At 45.0% G+C, this 24249-nt stretch overlaps 1 protein-coding gene across 2 annotated transcripts in view; it reads right to left on the bottom strand.

The window, feature by feature from the left end:
• Positions 1–24249, bottom strand: part of LOC138299924 (uncharacterized protein C6orf132-like) — a 157082-nt gene that overhangs the window by 98961 nt on the left and 33872 nt on the right. The window lies entirely within an intron of this gene.

Raw genomic sequence — 24249 nt, 5'->3', positions numbered from 1 at the left:
AAATTACTACTGAAATCAAGACTTTGCATACTTTACATATCTGCCCAGATTGGACTAAACCAAGGTTCGCCTCAAAATTCCGTGCTATTGGATCTTTATTTCACGTGACTAGTTTCTGTCCATTATCTACAGGAACTAACATTTTTCGAAAGAGTCAGAGGAAGCCAACTGACCACTTGCTACCTAGGACATCCAGAAATGTTATTGAAAAAAACTATAACATTGTTATAAAGTATAGCAGTTTAATTTTGCAGGTATGTAATTGGGAGAAATAGTTTTGTAAGGAGCCTGGGATTTGCTTATTAAGTGGTACTAAGTTTTTTTTTTTTTTTTTAAATTATGAATCAAAATTTTACTTACAGTAAACAAACACTAGGTAATGGTCAAATCTACCATTTGCTGTAGATTTTAACAGTAAAATGAACAGAACTGAATGAGTAATTGAGCATTTATGACAGGCACTTCAACTGCTTGCCACGCTGGTGTGTTGAAAACTTAGTAATGGATTCAGATTTCCTGGTGACTGGCACTCCGGGGAGGAGGTGGTTGGACACAGTGAACAGGAATTTCGCTCACAAAGCAGAACTTGCTTTTCATATTGGAAACTTGGCTGATTCCACTTGGGCAATGGGACCATCAGCTGTAGTTACACTCAAAAACATATTTTTCAGAATGAGCAATCACACAGAGCCCAGTTCAGTCGACCTTCAACAGGAGCGGACACATATCGGATCGGCTTCAAACATAAATAGCCATTTCTAAATATTACAGGCTACATATAGTTAACCTGCAGGCGAATTATTAAAGCGCTGCTCAAATATTCTAGGATGTTCTAGAGAATGCTAATAATAGGATATACATGCTGCTAGTCTGTCCACATTCCAGCTCAAATATGCCAGAGTTTTGCTTCAAAACAGTCTGGCATGTGTTATCACTGATGTTCAGAGAGTCCAGAGAGCTGGTTACTCTGCCAAGGGCTGTTCAATGAACCACTAAGTTAAAAGGTATTACCCAACAATTTACAGTGCACTTAGCCACACCAAGTTCTACATTCGCCCTGGTATGTGACACATCATTGTCATGAAATTTTCCACATTGGTTATTTGCATTCTCCCAAGAATGAATTCCGTTGTTCGCCCTAACTTCCTCATTGATTATTTTCACTCATCCTTGTATTCTTTTCTTCCACTACTTTCTATTCAATTCCTTAATTCATTTTGTTGCCGACCCATTTGAATCCACTTTCCTCAATCCTTTATTTATTTATGTTTTTAAAATCGCTCCCATATTCCTTCCTTTCTCTCTCTGGATTCCTTCCTTCCTATCAGCTTATGCTTGCTTTCATGACAGTCAGCAGTCACGATGACGAATCTTCTCAATACCTGGTCCCCCTACCCCCTTATATATATGGTAGCGTAGCCAGGAAGCCTGGACATGGTGGTCCTGGACCTGAACCAGAATGAGCTCGATTCCACTCACCTGCGCAGTGGGGTTCTCTTCTTACCCTCCTCGAGTCAAACCAAAACCATTAGGTGACATGGGGAACTAACAAAACGGATCCTAATTGGAACAGTGGTAGGGATGTGGTTTCTTTGCGGCAAAAACTTAACCAAGACTTTATGGTGAACTTTTCTTTTACAACGGGTCACTGTTATTTTGAATTACTTTAGTGTATTTTTCTTCACAGATTTTCCCAAGAAGTCAATTTCCTGAAAAATATACTGTGGCCACGGACAGGATACCTACACACGACAAGTTCAATCATATCAGGTGCCGCTCTTACAACACCTAAAGACAGTCTCAGGGTTTTTGCCAAAAGCAGTCTAAGAGTCAACAGGGCTCGTTGAATATGTCATACACAACATGGGGCACTTGGCAGCAGTAGGAGTCTAGCGCGCCATAGTTACACCCTACATGTGTAAACTCAGAATGTTTGTTTTCATTTTGAAGACAAAAAGTCTTAAACCAGTTGCTTACGGAGCAGTTATCTTGAGCACATATTTACACAACCAATGGCAACATGCATTTGATGTGCAGAACAACAAGCCACTGTGAAACTCCTATCAACACAGAAGCAGAAATAGCATGCCTGTACATGGATTTCTTCTTTACCTCGGCTTTGCCTACTCAGTCCTATGATGGTGTCTCAGTATACTTTTTTTTTTTACATTGCCATGGCGGGCTTCCGTCTGCTGGAAAGTTATTTGTTTCATGTACTGACCATATCTTCAGTGAAAAACACTCTAATGATACTCCTAAACGTCTCCTATCCAGATTCTAAACCTAGTTCTAGGACTAGAAGAACAGATAGAAGTCACTTCTAACAGCACAGGGGCACATATCTGCTGGGAAGTCAGAAAATGTGCGCGGCCCTTGTTGCATACGTGTGTCAGGCTCACAAAATTGCCTTTCTAAACCCTCCATTTCAAATGTCTGAACACTTAGGGATAATCTTGAAGTAGACATTTTCATACAAAAGAAACAAGTAGACATTTATTTTATAATTGCAAAATCATGTCATGTAACTATAAGTGTTTTTGGTATCAAGGCTTACAAAAATATCTAGCCCACTTGACAGTGTAAATAGTGGTAGTAAACATTCTGGTTTAGTGTAGTTTCTGACCACCACAAGCTGTCTGCCTTGGACCAGACGCAGCAGTTTGATACCAAGGGCCTGATGTAGATATTGGTAAATGCGTTACTCCATTATAATGGTGACGGATATCCCATCCACCGAAATATAAACCCAATAATTTCCTATGGGATTTAGATTTCGGCAGACAGGACATCAGTCGCCATTGTGAAGGAGTAACCCATCCGCCAATGTCTAAATCAGGCCCACAGTGTAAAAAGAAAGTAAGGAAATTCAAAACTGTCTAATTTAAACAACAAATTAAGAACACAGTCATTAAATCAATAAACCCTGAAGGTGTCACATGCCATAAGGTCTCGTAGCAAATCCCAGGCTTACAACAATAGCCCCACAGTCCAAGTCTTGAAGAGATCCCTCAAATAAATCTGAAAGGGCTGAAACAAGGCAACACTTCCATGAGGGGAGAGACAGCCCAAAATAAATGTAGGAGAAAGAACATATTTGTGAGGGGGTAGGGCAGGAAGAAGGAAAGAGATTCACCACAACCACTATTTAAGGACAGCTCCTTCCACAACATTCAGTGGACGGGAGCAATTAGTTGCTCCGGACTAAACAGCTAGTTTTTCAGAGTCCCTTATTCAATTATTTATTTCACTTATCAGTCACAATACACTGCATTATGAACATATTGTAATGTTTTCAAGCTGGTTAATAAAAATAACGTCTAACCAAACATTTTGTGTACTTTCAAAATGAGGCTTTCAATGTTTTTAGGTTGGGAGTTAGCCAAGACCTTTTCATTTAAAAAAAAAAGATATTTATGTAAAGTGTTTACTTAAAGGGGCTTTCAGCCAGCTGTCTTCATTAACTGGTCTGTTGGTGTGTCATTCACATTTTGCTTCTGCCTACTATAGCATACAGCATGTGGGGGGGCAGCCCACTTTAACCACTGAGTAACTTCACGTTGAGTGAGTGCATTTTTCTCTTTCACAAAGTGCACATCTGCACAGAATTTTCAGTGCCAATATTTTTATTTTTACTTTATTGCACTGGTGTTGCCTTAGTGTCTAGAGTCTGATAGAATAGCAGGATGCTTTCTACCAGCTCTTTCATGTGGAGCAAATGGCACATTCCAGCTTTATCAGTTCCTATGTATGGTGTTGTAAATTCTTTTGGAGTGGCCTTTTTTTATTTTCGGAATGCTTCCGTTTGTCAGCATTCCAAATTCCATTAGAAACTGTTTGAATGAAGTTGTCATTTTTAAGAAATGAAGTGCATTTCTAACTGAACTACTGTATGTTATTCTAGTCTGTACTTTAACGCAGACCTGCCGTTATATCTGTAAATCAATTTAGTGCATGTGTGCCATTTGCATGGCTGTCTAGTTTCCCTTCAGTGTTCTAGTATGTTATATTTGCAAACATATTAGTCTGTATGCCCTGCATGTGTGGCTTTCTAATGTGCATTCAGTACTCTTATATGTCTTGCTTATGTAGACATTAGGAGTGGGCGTAACTGTTTTCTCTCTCGCCTAATGACTCATAATTACCACAAAATTAATCATAATTAAGCATAATTATTTGACAAGCGTAACACAGAGTTTAACACTATTTTCTTGGTTCCAAAACAGGCCAAAGATGCATTTTGTGCTAAGAAAATAGCGCCAAAAGCTCTCTCTTAGTCTGTTGTCCCTGTGCTCCTGCGGTAGAAATTTTGCCACAAATTACTCTTAATTACTCATGTTGTAATCACTTAATTTCTGTAATTTTGCATCAGAAGAGTAATGCATGATTACTGAAATCACTGTGATTACTCTGGCATTGTTATAATTTTGCTGAGGCCTAATAGACATTTAAATATTATTTACTAATTTTTAACTCTGTCACTTATTCCACATTCTTGATCGATCTATCTATCTATTTGTAACTCTGTCTATCCATCTACCTTTGCAACTCAATCAGATTGTTGCCCCATCTACCATTGCATGTTTGTACATCTACCTTTGCAACCAAATCTGTCTCTCTATCTTGGCAACTTTAGCTATCTTTACAATTCTGTCTGTCTGTGCAGACTCCTCTGTCTTTGCAAGCCTCTGTCTGTGCAAGCTTCTGCCGGTCTGCCTATTTATCTGTGCCACTCTTTCTAACTACCTAATCCTTTATGTCTAACTAAGCCTGCCTGTGCAAGCCTCTGTCTATCAAGTCTCTTTTGCCATCACTCTGTCTGTGCAAGCTCCATTTCAGTCTGTCTGTGCAAGGCTATCTATGTGTGCAAGCCTCTCTGTCTATCTAACCCTCTCTATCTGTATGTGTAAGCCCCTCTCTCTCTGTCTGTGCAACTCTATGCAAGCCATTCTGTCTGTGAGAAACATTTACAAAAAAGCATTAGCAAAGGCAAGAGTCTAGCATCAAACGGCAAACAAATGTGGATTTTAGGTCTGGTTTTAGCCAAGATCTTTTTTGTTGTTGTTTATTTTTGTTTTTACAGCTATGTGCATAATATACTTACTTATAGAGGTTTTCAGTCAGACTTCATCCATTAGTCTGTTGGGTCATTCACATTTTTTCACCCACTTCAGCATACATCATGGGGCAGTGGGTTAGCACATTTCAGCCACTGGCTGATTTCACTTTGAGTTACAACATGATGCGCTTTCACAGGGAACCATACAAAAAAGTGATGGATGGAGTGCTTGAATTAATCCCACATACTAGTAATTACTCAGGGATGCATCCCTATTCTGTACAACACACCAGCTCACTTTGGATCCAACCACATGCACAACAGTCTTGACCCTGCTTCAATGGAACAGTCCAGCCCAAACTGCTAAGCCAGGTCCTCAGAGAAAACAAGCAACCTAGGACCAGTTTCTGGCTAATTAGGGCTCATCAGCCAGGTTTAGCTTTCACAAGGAGCACATCCACACACAAAGCAGTCCTCTTCAGCACCAGGGACTACTATTGTAATATGTGCTTTCTTGAAACCAAAAATATATTTGGCTTTAGCCAATGGGTGTTTTACTCACTGCTTCCACAACAATAAGGTTTTGCACAAACTATGTCAGAACAAAATAAGAAGTGCTAAAGCCAAAAGGCTTGTGGTCAACGCGTGACCTATTGACCATGCCAAAGCTTGTTTTATAATTCACCAAAATATAAATATGAAGCCTTGAAGAATGGCCATTACAAAATGTTAATTAAATTAAACGAAAATAACCATTACATATACATTTAACATTGTGAGCTTCCTGGAAAGCAATTTTACTTAGATCAGGTATAGAAATTGTTCTTTGATTTAGGGCACATCACAGACAAATATGATTGTTATCGGAGCAAAGAAAAGATAGTGCTGCCTTTCAAAACAAAAGGGAAAATGATAAAGAATGGAAAAGAATGTTGGCAAAGTCAAACCGGCCCACTGAAGTGCATATTTTTAAGGTAGATATGCACGTTATCAGGCATAGTATTATTACTCACAGTGCAGGACAGCCAATGGCTGTATGCAGTGGAGGACAGAAGCAAAATATGAATGACAGCTGAACAGACCAACAGATAAAAATAGCAGTACCAACATAATGGGTTTTGAGGGAGATGCGCTGGTCTGAGAGGAACAGCTGACATCCAGCTACTCAAGTCAACTCTTTCAAAAACACTCCGAGCACTCACTGACACTGTCCCAGTCACTTCCCATGCACCCTTCCCTCCACTCTTGCATTGCTCCCCTCGTGTCAAGAATATGAAAGCGGTAACCTGAGAATGGTACAGAAATAAATATTTGTCCATTCGATAGTTCACTACTTATCTACTGAAAAGCTTGTCCGTGCTGGTACAGTAATTCTCTAGGCCATAAAGGGAGCAGGTTTAGAACAGTAAGCTGTATTGACATAACTAAGTATACACATGCTTTCAGAGGACTCTACGCATGGGGCACATCAATGAACTCTTTACTGACATACATGTACATTCATGTCATATGCGTTAATACAGCAGGTCTCTAAGAACCAATAGGTAAGTGTGCCCATGACCACCAACTCATGCCATGTAGACCTGAACAGCTTTTCTTCACTCACATGCAGAAACGTATGTACATTGCTAAACGGTAATGGCTCGCCATTATACAGAAAATTTTTTTCACCTTAGCAACATATTTCCCCACTCACTCCATCACTCCTGTATTTAGAAAGCATGCTCATATATATTTTACTTGCAGACCTATAAAAGGAGGTCCTGGGGGGCTGGGGGGGGACTGCCGAGGTACGAGGTCTCCCCACCGGGATGTCTGGGAAGGTGGTACGGCCCATGGGTGCCGTTTTGGTGCTTTTTGGGCTATGGAGGGAAATATTTATTTCCGCCATTTTAGGGGAGTCTCCACCATTTTGGGTGAGCGACATGGTGGCCGGGTGGCTAAAGTGTTTTTTTCAGTTGTTGTGGCCCTAGCGTTAATTTGAACCAATTTAGGTGTTATTCCTGCTAATTTGGTGTTTATAGGAAGAGCAGAGTTTATTTAGTCAGAGTAGAGTTATTTTTTAGGGGGATAGTGCTGGGATTAGGGAGTTTGCGGTGTGACGATTAAGGGGCTTACCAGAGGTTTTTGCAGTCTTTGTGCAGCGGCAGGATGGTCTCCAACGTGAAGGTTCAGGCGGCGCTCCAGTTATTGAAGGAAGCTAATCGCCTGGATATAGTGCGTGAAGGAGTCCTGGCCAGCCAGAAGAACGGCAAGCGGGGTGGCGGCAGCCGTTTTGGTCTGCTCGCCACCGCACCGGGGAGCGGCGACGAAGGCAACGGTAAGTTGGGGGAGGAAGCCGAGGGAATGTGGGACAGGCTGCAGCGAAGGGGCAGGGAGGTGGTTTCCCTGCCTGCCCCTCGGGAACCCAGACAGCGGTGAAGGCGAGGAAGTTAGGGCTCTGAGCCAGAGGGAGCGGCTCAGAAGCCCAGGTTTTCAAAAGGGTGGGGGATTGGGTTGGGGTCTCGGCACGCACTGAGCGAGTTTAATCTGCATCAGGTTACCAAGTGTAAGAAAGTGGGAGGGGGCAGGGCCCCAGATACTCAGGAGCAGGTAGGGGCAGAAGGGGTATCAGGAGCAGGGGAGCTCCAGGAATGTTTAGAGAGCAGGCATGGTGGCGATGAGGTGCACTGGGAGGGGTTTGTCTGGGTGAGGATATGGGGGGGAGGGTAGTAGGGGGGTTTCCAAGGAGGAGGGTATGAGAGAGATTGATGCTCCTCAGCTAGGGGAGTCTATATGGGATTGGAGTGACGATGAGGAAGGGGAAGGGTGGGTGGTTGAGGAGGATGATATTACTTTGAGGGTGCGCCCAACTGGCGTACTTATGGACGGGGCAGGCTCAGGCAAGAGCAAGGAGTTAAGGGAGAGGTTCAATGCTTGGGTGAGGAAGAATGCCTATTGTGCAAGGAACAAGAGCGTGTAGGTAGACAGTAGGGGAGATATTGGCAGTGTAGGCACAGGTTTCACCGGCACTCCGGGCTTTCCCTGGCAGGGTGGCAAGCACATTCGGCGCGACCCGGGTGGGTCAGGGGTGGCCCGGAGACCCCGGGAGGAAGTGAAGGCGAGGCCACGAGTGGCCAGCTGGACGGCATCACGAAGAGAGGCAGAGGAGGGCAACTCCAGGGCTATGGTAGTTCTGAAGGGGCCGCGAGACAGAGTGGGTTTTGCGCCCCCCGTTCAAGCAGCTTTGAAGGAGCGGCGACCTAGCCTGCCACTACAGGAACAGGCGAACAGGCCGAAGAGTCAGATGGTTTCACACCTGGGAGGAGCAGCATTAGAGTAGCAGGCAAGGGATTCGGGGAGCGCCCTGCCCGGTGAGTTTGGGGAGCTGGTTGACGAACTGGATTATGACGAGGACAGTGTGGAAGAATGGGAGTTGAGGGAGGATCCGGAGGATCACTGGTGGTGCGCCGGGGTGGTGCGGGGGGGGGTGGCTGAGGTAGTTTTTAATTATGTTTTCCAGTCATTTCAGACTTCAACATCAGACAACAGCGGACCTCTACCGGCTCGGCAGATGGCTTGGGAGCGGCTCCTGTCCTTGGAGCCAGGTAAGAAGTGCATGGTTGCAAGCAAGGCAGCGGTTTCTGTGGCTGTTGAGGCAAAGGCAGATACGATAAAAGAGCGTCTGCACAAAGGTGTTTACATGACTGATGTCTGGGTTCCGGCTAGAGGAGGTCGGGGAAAAACAGGGGGCAGGTCCTTCACGGGAGGGTGGGGAGTGCAAAGGGGACGTTGCGGCGGCTTCAGGGAGCGAGAAACCCCCAAAATTGCCATATATGGGTATGGTAAAGCCATTAGGGGCTCATTTGATGCTAGTCACTAAGGAAAAGATCTGGAAAGGTGAGTAAGTAGAGATGCTAAAGCTGCTGCACAGGGAAGTACGTTCCAAGGAGGGTTCCGAGGAGGAGGAGTATGAGCTGGCTAAGAGACCGAAAGTGCCTAGGGCTGCCTTATTAACATATGCCAGTGTTTATTGTAAGCGTTTTCCCGAAAGGGCGGTAGCGCTCCTGAAATATATGGATGTCTTACGGAAGGCTCATTTGAATTACGGGGGTTATGCCTGGGTTCAATATGATGAGGAATTCCGGGCAAGGATGGCAGTCGATGAATAAGTAAAGTGGGGGGAGATCGATACAGACCTATGGCAGCACACCACAGGGCCCTCAAAATTCGGTAATACAATATTCACGGGTAGTGGGTTGCCCATTACCTATCGGCCCTTTCGAGAGCGCCCCACCCAGATTGGGGCGGGAGCTATTGCAAAAGGTGAATCAGGATCTGGAGGGACCAGGGCGGCGAAGTCAGGTGCATGTTGGGACTATAACAAGGGTTTGTGCACCCGTGAATATTGCAAGTTCCGGCATGCATGTTCACGCTGCGCTGGACGGCATGCACTCGTTCACTGTTATGCCCCTGCAAACCAAGGGTCAGGAGAGGGTCAATCTGCAGGTGGAGGCAGCTCAGGGAGGCAAAATGACAGTCAATACAGAAGCAGACAGGGCCCTATGGGAAAAAGCTTGTACTCCGGTTAAATTGGGCAGGTTACGAATTTGGCTTGAACAATATGATGACAGGGAGGCAGCACAGGTTTTGTTTCAAGGATTTTCAGAGGGATTTCGACTGGCTTATACAGGGCTGCGTATCCGGCAGTGGGTTGACAATCTTAAATCTGTAAAAGGGAAGGAAGACATTGTACAGCACAAGCTAGACAAAGAAGTGGCGGAAGGACGGATGGAAGGTCCTTTTTCAGACTGGTCCTTGGAGAATCTCATGGTCTCTCACATTGGGGTGGTGCCCAAAAAAGAGCCCGGACAATTTCGGCTTATTCACCATTTGTCTTGGCCGGAAGGGCCATCTGTTAACGAATTCATACCAGAGAAATTGACGAAGTTTCATACGCGACGGTGGACGTGTTTATTGACATGGTCGAGGCATTTGGAAAAAGGGCGTTGATGGCCAAGACAGATATAAAAAGTCTGCCTTTCGGCTGCCTCCAGTCCATCCCAGTGATTTTGAATTGTTGGGCATTCAATTTGGTGGCAACTGGTACGTTGATAAGGCCCTCCCTACGGGATGTTCTATTTCATGTTCTTTGTTGGAGTGTTTTAGCACCTGCCTACAATGGATTTTTTCTGCCATAATTGGGCATAAGGCAGTGACGCATTACTTGGATGACTTCTTTTTTGTGGCGCCGGCGGGAATCGGACCATTGTGCGGTCGCCCTTTGGCAATTTCAGGACATTATGGGGGACCTGGGTGGGCCCCTGGCCCTGAAAAGACGGTTGGGTCCTGTACGGCCTTGAGATTTTTAGGCATTGAGCTAGATACGACAATGATGGTGGCACAGTTGCCGATGGAAAAGAAAGCAAAGATGATTATGACAGTCAGGGACATGGTACGATGGAACAAGGTGACAGTCAGGGACATTCAGGTCTTGTTGGGCCATCTCAATTTCACCTGTAGGGTTGTGAGAGCGGGACGGAGTTTCTGCAGGTGCTTAGGGATGGCCTTGGCGGGACGGCAGCTGCTGCATCATCATGTTCGGCTCCCCGTGGGATTGAAGGAGGATTTGCGGATGTGGTGTGTGTTTCTTGAGCAATTCAATGGGATTCTGTAGGAAAGTACCATCTTGCCTGGCATGTTACCCCCATATTTCACTGTATATATGTTGTTTTAGTCTATGTGTCACTGGGACCCTGCCAGGCAGGGCCCCAGTGCTCATAAGTATGTGTCCTGTATTTGTTCCCTGTGTGATGCCTAACTGTCTCCCTGAGGCTCTGCTAACCAGCACCTCAGTGCTTTCCAAATTTGTCACTAACAGGCTAGTGACTAAATTTACCAATTCACATTGGCATACTGGTACACCCATATAATTCCCTAGTATATGGTACTGAGGTACCCAGGGTATTGGGGTTCCAGGAGATCCCTATGGGCTGCAGCATTTCTTTTGCCACCCATAGGGAGATCTGACTATTCTTACACAGGCCTGCCAGTGCAGCCTGAGTGAAATAACGTCCACTTTATTTCACAGCCATTTACCACTGCACTTAAGTAACTTATAAGTCACCTATATGTCTAACCTTCACCTGGTGAAGGTTGGGTGCAAAGTTACTTAGTTTGTGGGCACCCAGGCACTAGCCAAGGTGCCCCCACATCGTTCATGGCAAATTCCCCGGACTTTGTGAGTGCGGGGACACCATTACACGCGTGCACTGTACACAGGTCACTACCTATGTACAGCGTCACAATGGTAACTCCGAACATGGCCATGTAACATGTCTAAGATCATGGAATTGTCCCCCCAATGCCATTTTGGCATTGGGGGGACAATTCCATGATCCCCCGGGTCTCTAGCATAGTACCCGGGTACTGCCAAACTGCCTTTCCGGGGTCTCCTCTGCAGCTGCTGCCAACCCCTCAGACAGGTTTCTGCCCTCCTGGGGTCCGGGCAGCCCTGGCCCAGGAAGGCAGAACAAAGGATTTCCTCTGAGAGAGGGTGTTACACCCTCTTCCTTGGGAAATAGGTGTGAAGGCTGGGGAGGAATAGCCTCCCCCAGCCTCTAGAAATGCTTTGATGGGCACAGATGGTGCCCATCTCTGCATAAGCCAGTCTACACCGGTTTAGGGATCCCCCAGCCCAGCTCTGGCGCGAAACTGGACAAAGGAAAGGGAAGTGACCACTCCCCTGACCTGCACCTCCCAGGGGAGGTGCCCAGACCTCTCCAGTGTGTCCCAGACCTCTGCCATCTTGGATTTAGAGGTGCTGGGGGCACACTGGACTGCTCTGAGTTGCCAGTGCCAGCAGGTGACATCAGAGGCTCCTTCTGATAGGCTCTTACCTCTCTTGGTAGCCAATCCTCCTTCCTTGGTAGCCAAACCTCCTTTTCTGGCTATTTAGGGTCTCTGCTTTGGGGAATTCTTTAGATAACAAATGCAAGAGCTCACCAGAGTTCCTCTGCATCTCCCTCTTCACCTTCTACGAAAGGATCGACCGCTGACTGCTCAGGACGCCTGCAAAACCGCAACAAAGTAGCAAGATGACTACTAGCAACATTGTAGCGCCTCATCCTGGCGGCTTTCTCGACTGTTTCCAGGTGGTGCATGCTCTGGGGGTAGCCTGCCTTCACCCTGCACCAGAAGCTCCAAAGAAATCTCCCATGGGTCGACGGAATCTTCCCCCTGCTAACGCAGGAACCAAAAGACTGCATCACTGGTCCTCTGGGTCCCCTCTCATCCTGATGAGTGTGGTCCCTGGAACTCAGCAACTCTGTCCAAGTGACTACCACAGTCCAGTGACTCTTCAGTCCAAGTTTGGTGGAGGTAAGTCCTTGCCTCCCCACGCTAGACTGCATTGCTGGGTACCGCGTGATTTGCAGCTGCTCCAGCTCCTGTGCACTCTTACAGGATTTCCTTTGTGCACAGCCAAGCCTGGGTCCCCGGCACTCCTTCCTGCAGTGCACAACCTTCTGAGTTGTCCTCCGGCGTTGTGGGACTCCCTTTTGTGACTTTGCATGGACTCCGGTTCACTTTCTTTCCAAGTGCCTGTTCAGGTACTTGTGGGTGCTGCTTGCTCCTGTGAGGGCTCCCTGAGTTGCTGGGCGCCCTCTCTGTCTCCTCCTCCAAGTGGCGACATCCTGGTCCCTCCTGGGCCACAGCAGCACCCAAAAACCTCTACCGCGACCCTTGCAGCTAGCAAGACTTGTTTGCGGTCTTTCTGCATGGGAACACCTCTGCAAGCTTCATCGCGACCAGGGACATCTGTCCTCCAAAGGAGAAGTTCCTAGTCCTCTTCTTTCTTGCATAACTCCAAGCTTCTTCCAACCAGTGGCAGCTTCCTTGCACCCTCAGCTGGCATTTCCTGGGCTCCTGCCCACTCTCGACACTGTTGCGACTATTGGACTTGGTCCCCTTGTCTTACAGGTACTCAGGTCCGGAAATCCACTGTTGTTGCATTGCTGGTGTTTGTTCTTCCTGCAGAATCCCCCTATCACGACATCTGTGCTCTCTGGGGGTAGTAGGTGCACTTTACACCTACCTTTCAGGGTCTTGGGGTGGGCTATTTTTCTAACCCTCACTGTTTTCTTACAGTCCCAGCGACCCTTTACAAGCGCACATAGGTTTGGGGTCCATTCGTGGTTCGCATTGCACTTTTGGAGTATATGGTTTGTGTTGCCCCTATACCTATGTGCTCCTATTGCAATCTATTGTAATTCTACACTGTTTGCATTACTTTTCTTGCTATTACTTACCTAAGTTTGGTTTGTGTACATATATCTTGTGTATATAACTTATCCTCATACTGAGGGTACTCACTGAGATACTTTTGGCATATTGTCATAAAAATAAAGTACCTTTATTTTTAGTACTTCTGTGTATTGTGTTTTCTTCTGATATTGTGCATATAACACCAGTGGTATAGTAGGAGCTTTACATGTCTCCTAGTTCAGCCTAAGCTGCTTTGCCATAGCTACCTTCTATCAGCCTAAGCTGCTAGAAACACCTCTTCTACACTAATAAGGGATAACTGGACCTGGCACAAGGTGTAAGTACATCTGGTACCCACTACAAGCCAGGCCAGCCTCCTACAGATTCCCCTCAGGAAGTGGCAGGTATATGACTGGGACGTCCACATTTTTTCGGATGCAGCAGGAGGTTCTGGCTTTGGACTGTATTGGCAGGGAAAGTACTGCACGGAGACATGGCCTGCGGCTTGGACCAGGGGTGGACCAGGGGTGGGCGGAGCATCGCGTTTCTTGAGTTGTTTCCATTGGTAGTCGCAGTGTGCATATGGGGGCACTTACTCGAACATCAAAAAGTGCTTTTCAGAGTTGACAACCTGGCGGTGGTACAAGTTGTGAATAGGCTATCGGCTCAGGAGGCCCAGTTGTTGCAATTATTGCGAGTTTTGGTGCTTCACTGCTTGCGCCGCGATATTCATTTTAAGGCCAGGCATGTTCCAGGTATCAACAATGACACTGCAGATGCTTTGTCTCGTTCACAGTGGGAGAGATTCCATGGGCTGGTTGCGGGCGAGCCCTTGTGCAGGATGCTGCAGTTGGTGGTGAACTCATTGGTTGCTTCTACACAGTAAGAGTACGTTCGGGTGTAGCAGGAGTTTACGCGGTCAGGAGCCTGTTGGAGAGTGGACGAGTGGGGCAGGTTGGAGGACGCTGTGCGTTTCATTATGGAGCTGGTGGAGAGACGACAGTCAATGATCACCATCTCAGGAAAATTAGCGGGCATTGCCTTTATGGGGAAGATCTTTTGGGGGTACTCATCGTCGGCAGGTGAACTGGCCCAGCGTATATTGGACGGTTGGGCAAAGGAGGAAGGCAAGCGGGGTGCGGTGAGGCAGCCATTGACTTTAAAATTATTGAAGAAGGTAACACAGGCTCTAGAGAGCATTTGTTATGATGCACTGGAATGCTTGCTTCTCTGGAGATTAATGTCTTGGATGTTTTTTGGGGCGTTTAGGATGTCTGAGCTTTTGGGGTCTGGGAAGAAGCTAGGTGTGAAGTAGTATTCAGGGGCAATAAATTGGTGGTATGGATTTGTAGTTCAAAGACGGATCAGCAGGGACTGGGGGCTCAAGTGGGGATGACGGCATGTCCAGTTTGGTTGGCTGGGGACCTAAGAAAGAGCTTTTATTCAATGAGGGGGAAAGTTTTTCTGCATAGGAATGGCACAAGAGTATCTGAGCATCAGCTACTAGCAGTTCTGCGTTCAGGTTTCAGTCATGTGGGCCTGGATGCAGCAACATTTGGCACGCATTCCTTTCAAATAGGCATGGCGACGGAGGCAGGACATAGGGGATGGGATTACAGGCGGATAATGACTTTGGGAAGGTGGAAGTCAGAGGTTTACAAGTGGTATGTCAGGAGAGGGGGCTCCGTATTGGTGGAATAGTGAAGTAACATTTTTTTTCCTGCTGCAGGTTCGATACAAGGGCTCGAGATGCAGTTCCTGTCTATATGGGTCATCGGACACTCATTTGTCAAGTGGGCCCAACGACAAGCCAGGCGGACGGCAATTGGGGAAAATTTGGGGTTGGACAAGGAAAGATATAAGCTGAGACGGGCTGGTAAGGGAGGTATGCGATGGCAACACCTTTTATGGACTTTGCAGGAGTTAAGGGGGCATGGGTTTTGTCCCGTGGTTTTACTACTACACCTGGGTGAGAATGATCTAGTTCAACGGACAGGGTTAGATGTCCTTAAGAGTATGAAGGGGGATTTGTTAGAAATTAGACGTCAGTGGCATAGCTACCATTTGGTGTGGACGGCCTTTGTGCCTCGTAGATTATGGAGAGGGGCATGGAAACCAGGGGCTATAGAGAGGGCTTGCAGGAAGATTAATAAAACTGATGATGATTGTATTTGTCGCTTGGAAACGTTTCTGTGGGATGTATGTTATCACCTGTTTAGAGAATATGGACTTACGTTTTGAGGATCGGGAATGTTTTAGGGGCGACGGTGTGCATCTGTCCTTCGTGGGCATGGAGCTGTACCTGCTCCAGTTAAAGGAATCTTTGAAGGCCATGTTTCATTTGCCGTAAGGCGGACTTTGAGGACGGACGGCATATAGGACAGCAAGGGGATGGGGGGGCAGGAAAAGGATAATCTCCTTTTCCTGGTGGCGGGGTCTGAGACAGTTTTGCAGGACTATGAGAACAGGGAGGGACAGCAGAGCGAACAAGACATCTTCAGGTGGGAAAGGGAGTGGATGACAGCAGGACAACTCAGACAGAAATAGCTGGGCATTAGGAGACTATTAACGTGACATTCGGATTCAGAAATAAATTATTACAATGGAAGAAGTATTCGGAGGGTGGAGGGGAGGACAGGGAGAGGGGAGAGACTGACAGGAAAATTGATGTATAGTGAGCATTTAGTTTTTTCAGGCGATAGGCCAAGGGTTTATTTTGGTTTGTAAGTGCACCTGTTTACAATAAAGCTGCCTTTTACATACAACAAAGTCTTGTGGTGGTGTCCTTCTTCCAAGGAGGTCCCGGGGGGGGAGGGGAGAGACTGCTGAGGTACAAGGTCTCTCTGAGGAAGTCACAGAAACTACTGCTTCCACTTTGCTAATGGCTATTGAGTCAGGAGATGGAGAAGTTCTTCCTTTCACACCGGCACGTCCTGCTGATTTGCAATCACCCACGAAGGGCATTTTCTGAGTCAGTAGTTTTTGATTTGCAATGGGTTGTTTGTAAATTGCTACTTGGCTTTTTGGTGGATGGCAAAACCTGTAATTTTATGAATCGTAAGCTTTGCGACTACAAACAAGCATTGCCAAAGCCAACAGGTTTCGCCTTTGGGACGGACTGACTTTGACAAAATCTTTTTCCGCTCCTGTAAGGCATTACCAGGTTGCTGGGCAGAATGGACAAAGGGGAAACAAGTACGAAGGCGTAGCTCCGTAGCTCTGCCATTATACGTGTACAACTACAAAAGGACAACTAAAATAAAATGAAAATGTAAAGGAAAAACAATTTTTTTTAAGTTTAAGGTGGAGGGGCTAGCAGCGCTTTGCTGTCTTGTCTCCACACTATGAGCAAAAATAAATAAATAATCTAAATTATTATTGTAAAAAACATAGTGGTCGTGAGAGGCAATGAAGTAAAGGGTGGGGTGAGCAATGGAGAGAGGGCGGGCGAGGGGAAACGTAGAACAGAGGAGGAGCATCACCTGGGCAGGGCAGAAACACACACCCGAGAAAGTAACACTGACCTTTACAGACTGATGTCGAACAGATGCTTTATGCTTAACAATGCACTCTGGTAATGTCCAAACACAGCACAGAGTGAAGACAGGATGTGAGCCTGCGTGGACCAACAAACAGCCTCCTGAGGGCATGTAATCTTGCAGGAATAAATCATTCCGTGGGGCAGTCATATGCTATTAAACTGGGTAATTACTTTCAGAGCAGCACCTGCTCTGCAGCATAAACCCAGGACCGTTCCAAAAATAAAAGCGGTTATTTAGCTGCAGAAAGAACTACACATTTCAAGTTTGGGGATCCCAGAAGTTGGTATGCCAGGGCGTCTCCACCGAGGATACCAGCAGAGGGGTGTTCATATCATCTCGTATGTGGATCGGGCGAGGCAAGGGGGATTTGAGCATCTTATGTTGTCATAGCTTTAGCTAACCAAAATTTATGTTTCACCAACACAGCTTGTCTGCGCCGTTTAAGAGTGCTGAACCTCTTTCTGTTCTCATTAAGGTGCAAGTATGGCGGACGGGAGAGCCAGAGGGTGCAAGTGGGATGGAGGGGTGCACTTTGGGAGGGGAGAGTTGTGCCCCTGCCCAGAGTACACAGGATGGACAGCAGTCAGATCATGCTCTGGCTTATCATCACCCTTTATCTTTGACCTTCAGGCTACATGTCAACTTAAGTAACACAGAAGGATAATAACAAAAGAACTTGTAGTGCGTCTTCGCGTAGACACTTAATATTAAAGGCAGGGCCTCACTACGATACCATTGCATATCTACTGGCTCTGTCCGGCTGGTATTACTACATTGTTGCTGCCGAATGCATCGGGTCCATGACAGACTGTATGACAAGCACTGCTGGTGCACAGAGATGACCTGTTGCGCGCATATGCTGTCTGGCTCCCTGAGTCTTTACTCATTTTTCTCTGCCTGCTTCTCTCTCAGTGAATTATCTCTAAGGCGACTATACACCCTGTAAACAAGGAAAGTGTTTGTAAATGGAGTTGGACCACGAGAACCACTCTGCCTGTACACTGTCATGAGCAAACTCTCTGCTACATCGCAAACGTGAAACTTCAGTGGTGACACAATGGGAAGAATGCTAGAAAACCAATCAGCAAGCGATATGGACTATGCGCTCAGTGTAGCTGTGCTGACCAATGAACCCAGAGTGGGTGCCTGCTTTGCCTCTGGGGAGGGAGGGCCTAGTGAGTACAGGTTGCCTCTGGGGGGAGAGGGGGAGCGATGGGAGCTTGGGTTCCCAGCACGCATAACTGGAATTATGAGTTCTCCACACGCTAAGCCCATGACACTTGGACACGGCTGTAACTTTAAGGCAAGGGTGTAGCTCTTGTAGGGACAGCAGGCTTAGTCAATTTAAGTTCCACCAAAGCGGATAAACAGTACTTTGCCGATGGGAGACTGATAAGGGAACCACACTGAGGAACAACTGGAAATAGCATGCTACAGCCAACAGAAATGTAGGAAAAGTAAGTGGCAAGCAATCAAACCAATGAAAAGTTAGGTTGGAATGTAAGCCCCTTTTCAGATTTATATTAAATACAATAGATTTCACAAGCACAGCACAAGAGCTCTGAAGACGAAACCTAAAAAGGTTTACATCATCAGGTTTTAGGAGAGTTGAATGTAAATTTTATATAATATGCAGCATTTTTTAAACCAAAATAAATATTGCCTTTGATCAATTTAACATTATCTTTTCCTTGTGAAGATGTCAAAACGTAAGGGAACAGCATTGTCCTGGTAATTTTATTTTGTCAAAAGAATGTTCACAGGTTCTGCTTTGCTTGATCATTGTAGAAAATTATTCTAGCAAAACAGTACACAGAGGTATGTCTATTTGTTAAAAAGATAGCACAGACACATTACAAAGTGATAATTTCTTTATTCCTAAGTGCACGCCTTTAGATCTCTCCCCATCCCTCCATTTATCGCAGCCGTGATCTTAAACCAGTAATTTATCTATTTTGCTTACTTATACCAAGTCTCCTCACATTCAACGTCATTTCCCTCCCAAGACAGAAACATGAATTTCATATAACAAAAGGATGTATCCTTAAAATATTATAGTTACGGAGTTGTAAATAGCCCCGGTATACTAAATAAGCACTTGTAATGGAATAGTTCTTGCATTTTCCTGAGTTAGAGTTATTGGCATTGTAAATTCAAAACTGGACTTTTCTTGCCACATAAATTGGTCAACCCTGTTTCATCATTTCATCTTTTCTTGCCATGTTTTAGTGTTCACCAGTGGCTACTGATGACAGAAATCACAAGCCCTTGCGGAGAGACAAGAAGATGGCTGCACTACCTCGCTTTGTGTAAACATCTGAACAGAAATTGGAACAAAATGGTAGAAAAGTATTTTCTTCTAATTTTAACAGAATGAAAAGTCTTTCAAGCATCCTTGCCTCACATTTCAACGAGCAGAGCAGCCTGAGAAGATTTAAGGCCCCAATAAAGGAGATAAACAATGCCCTGTGTGCAATGTCGTGAGTGCTGGCAGGGAGGGGCCCTGGAGAGAGAGAGAGAGACTAGAGATGCAATGCAAGGCTAAGCAAAATTCACATCATTGCTTCTAGGTTAAGCTACATTCTACCAGAAAGGGGATATTGTGGCTTTCATGAGCAGTGAGCTAAACAACCAGGTGTTTCATTTGTAAAATAAGCTTATTTTGGGAGCCAGAGGTAAACGAGCACAGCACTGGAATAAAGCGAAAACAAGTGTCAGGGACATGGAGGAAAAGGAATACTGCAATAAAATGCAGGTAGCTACTTAGCCCAAAACACCCACAGTGAAAGGGGAGCACCAAAGAAGTAACAAAAATAGTCCATCACAGCAACCGATAAAGAAGCCAAAGTGGAATAATACAGTAGCTGTTCACTGCTCCGAAACAGAAAAAGGAGGGAGACATAGGCATAACTGACCACTAGCAAGCAAGAATTTTCAAAGGGCACTGCAACCAACAAATGAAATTGATTTCAGCCATCAGAAGTATACTTAAAGTATACACGAGGTCGAACGCTTACACTTGACCTAAAAAGCAGAATGAGGGAACAAACCTTTTTTCCCCACCCACCAGGTGGATTTTTCTCCTGGAGTGGTAAAGACAGTACTCGAAAAAGTATATAAATGTTACTAGACCTGCAGGTCGAGTAACATGAATAATCCACTAGACCTAACTGTAATGTACTTGACTCAAAATGTGTGATCCTAGGGAAATAGGTTACGGGGTTGTGTTTTTTTTTTTTTTCATTCTTATGTATGGTTGCACCTTCAAATATATGAGCTCAGCTTTTCTGCAGTACAAAAAAAACCTCTTTTTTTGATTAGGTAAACTAAAGTTTGCTGCATGTATCACGAGAATCTAGCCCACATACAGGAGACACATGTCCCAAGACTTGTTTTTAGTTTACTAATAGCATTGCCATCAGGGCAGGAGTGTTTCTCAGTTTGTTTAAACACTCACTTTTGAAAAAATATATTACTAAACCGTGATGTTGTAGCATACTGTCATCTAAACACATTACATTTCTAAAAAATGTCCAAAAACCTTTCAACTAACTTGCAGCTTTACTGATAAAACTATATAGTGTATTAACACTGAAAATTGGGTTTCAGAAGACATATCCTTTGCACAACACAAAGTTTTCTGATTTGTTTTCCTTCTATTAAAATACCCTTTTCATCACACGGAAATACAAAAATTGTCTTTCACAACTACTGATATATATTTTGAAATGTTTGTACAGTTGACTTAGTCATTTAAATGTCTGTGTTAGGAAACACCTGACAACCTGTAGCCTTTTATTTCACTCTAAACAGTAGGTAAGACAGTTCACCTAACAAAATCCTGGAACTCTGCAGTCAGAAAGAAAATTAATTATAGACAAACTTATTTTTGACCTCTGTTTGTGAACACAGAGCAAATGTGACATATAAGGACAATATTTAAAGGCATCTTTTATTGCCCCTCCACTTTGACTGAACAGTACACACGTTCCTTGTCAACTCGCCAGTAGGGGCGAGTAAGTCCTATAAATGGCTCAACTTGATCAAATATGACTCGCCATTTCAAATGGTCCAGTAGATTTTTCAAGCCCTGAAAGATCATCTTTGGAAAACCACCACACTGCTCATCATGACTATCTTACATCAATTATAAATGCCTTGAATATAGGGACCAATTAATATTGGTTAAAGAGCAGCCAAATGCATTGGGTGCAACAGAATGGGGTTCCAGAAACAGGTGGAGCAGCCTGTACCTTACAAGGGCATTTTGTAGTCCAGTAGGATACAGGCTGGCTTACACTGGGTTAGCATAGCACAGGGAATCCTGAAGTGGTCAATGGCAAGCTGCAGAAATGTGCCCTGGTACTTGCTGTCATTTTTCACCTTCCACCGATATGAAAATGGGTCACAAAAATGACAGATAAGTCTGTCGATCAAAAATCTGCAGAAGGAAAAATTTGTGTTCATCCACTCCTAATCATGACCAATAATTTGATATTGTGGTGCACTATTACTAGGTTATTACAATAATGGATTGGAACTGCCTTAGGATTTTGCATCTCATAAAATATTTGAAATTTAAAAACTACTAACATCACATTGCTGTTCATGAAGATGCAATGTTATAAATGTGTGACATTATTTAACTGCATCACATATACAATGACATTTTATTGATTTGCCTCATTAGCTAAACACTAACCACCATAGAACCTTTCTTCAAACAGAAACTCTCTCTCATGAGACTTGGGTCAGTCTTCCTCATAAGAAAGTAATGATACTACTAGTGCCTGACAGATGCATAATCTACATACATCACCCGTTTCACAATCTTACCTGTGAGAAATACTAGGTGTTCCCCTCTCCGCCCAGAATAAGTAATTCCTAAACCAAAGGCGTAAACAAGAAGCCTTTGTACCATTCCATACCAGGTCATTTCTCATGATGTCACTGGAAAGACGAGAGCATCCTATTTTAGGGCTGGTGAGTCACATCACTGGGGCAGGTCAATCCCATCAATTTTGTAAAATACTGTCAAGTTGTAGGGAGGAAGTGCAATTGGGTTAGATCGTTGAAACTTCATTTTGTTGCCTGAAAGTGTATCAATTCACATTAAAACTGGACTATCAAATGGAAGCCACCGACCCCAGTGATGTCTTTAAACTGTGTGTTACTTCTTCTTTTGAGTCAACACAAGAAAAGACAGCCAAGGAGAAACAACAGGCAATGAGGACAGAAAGAGGAGAAGAGGCTGAATCTACAGCAGAACGTGTTGAAAGTCCCACCTGCCAACCCCAGACTTACCGTGACTAACAGAGCAAATTATAACAGCGCACATGGTTCAACATGTTGTGTATGCATTGAGGAATTCTTAGTAAAGACCTACAAGTGCACCAGTTCTGAAACTTAGAAGAATTAATCTATGTTAGAACACTTACCCAAAACCTTCCAACAGATATGCTATTTAGGCAGAGTGTGGTGGGGATTCTAAGAACGTTATAATCACCATGATAGAGGTGCTGAATCATTCAGTTGATAAACTAACAGAAACAATGTTCCAAAATATTACTTTGCATGCATTTCTGAATTCACAGGGGGACCAATATCACCCTCTGGCCTGAGAGGAAAAAAACGTATTTCAAGCTCCGTTATTCACACAATCCTGAAACACTTATGTCTGCATTACGTGAAATGGCGAAAGAAAAAGAAAGCGGTCAACAGCATGCCATGAGCCTCGCTTCCATTTTCCAGAAATAATAATTTTTTATCATGAATTAGGATGAAAAAATGGTTTGCGAAGGAATGAAATTCAGGGTTTAAACATATTACGTTACCTTACAGTCCAGGTTAGAGATACCATAATAAATGTGATCATACCATGGAATAATTGAATTGTACAATAAACTTTCAAGTTGCCAAACCTGTCTTTACATCATAGTTCCATACTTGTGAACTTGTGTAGCACCTACAAGATAGTTGCATCCCCAGTTTTTAGCACTGATGTTTCTGAGCTTTCTTACCACTTCATCTCAAGGGAATATTTCAGTCTTTCAATGGTGTTGAGGCCAAACAAATAGTAAGAAACCTCCTACATTTACCTCTTCCCAGTATTTCAGCCAAGTGACGGACTTTATTTCCCAGGAACATGCTTTATGGCAAAAACCTATCCCAGATTTCCATGCCCACTAAGTCTAAGTAGGCAACTGTTATCTAAGTTTTCTCATGTCCTCCATCTTTATCCCTACTCGATTGCCAACTGCATTAGATTTCTGCTTTTTGACTCTGCACAATGGTTTAATGCCTAATGGAAATCTATAGCCTTTCGAATGCATTTCAACTTGGTTCAGGCAGACTAGGGCGGTGATTCTAACCGCGGCAGGCGGCGGTCGCCGCCCGCCATGCGGTTACCGCCAAATGACCGCACCGCGGTCACAAGACCGCGGCGGCCATTCTGGCTTTCCCGCTGTGCTGGCGGGCGACCGCCAAAAGGCCGCCCGCCAGCACAGCGGGAAAGACCCAGCAACGATGAAGCCGGCTCCGAATGGAGCCGGCGGAGTTGCTGGAGTGCGACGGGTGCAGTAGCACCCGTCGCGAATTTCAGTGTCTGCTAGGCAGACACTGAAATTCTTTTTGGGGCCCTCTTACGGGGGCCCCTGCAGTGCCCATGCCATTGGCATGGGCACTGCAGGGGCCCCCAGGGGCCCCGCGGCACCCCCTACCGCCATCCTGTTCCTGGCGGTAGGGGGTGTCAGAATCCCGCCGCCATGTAGGATTCTCATGGGCAGCGGGAAGTCGGCGGTACACCGGCAACTTTCCGTTTCTGGCCATGGCTGAACCGCCGCGGTCAGAATGCCCAGCGGTGCACCGCCAGCCTGTTGGCGGTGCTACCGCGGTCATTCGCCCTGGCGGTTTTTACCGCCAGGATTAGAATGACCACCTAGATTTCTTATTCCCAAAACGTTATTCAACTTCACCACCGGTCTTTTATGCTTGAGTGCCAATTCACAGCAAATTTTGTTTTTATAACAACTTCTTATCAAATTGTGTGAAACTGATTTGCCAATTGGGGTACATTCACCCACCACTATTCAAAGCTACATCCTAGTTAGGCGAAAATTGTTTCTCTAAGGTTGCCTCGTTTATCCCATAGTGCTACAGGACCGAAACGGAAGGCAACTAATACCAGCACAACATTTGCATCAACGAACAACTCAGTAAATTCCCAACAATGTAATAAAAATAATATTTTATTTGTAAAATAATGCCAAAATGACACAAATTGAAACAGCCACTCAAACTTTAAAGCTCCTTAAAGTGACACTTCCATTCCTCATGGTTTCTCCATTCTGCATAGTCAGTCAATGAAAGTTCCTACTCAGTACTCACAAGTGGCCACTAGAGGATTCT

This window comes from Pleurodeles waltl, chromosome 6 (genome assembly GCF_031143425.1).
Source record: "Pleurodeles waltl isolate 20211129_DDA chromosome 6, aPleWal1.hap1.20221129, whole genome shotgun sequence".
Lineage (NCBI taxonomy): Eukaryota > Metazoa > Chordata > Amphibia > Caudata > Salamandridae > Pleurodeles > Pleurodeles waltl.
The sequence above is the reverse complement of the archived record's forward strand: the minus strand, read 5'-3'. Positions and strand labels throughout refer to the sequence as shown.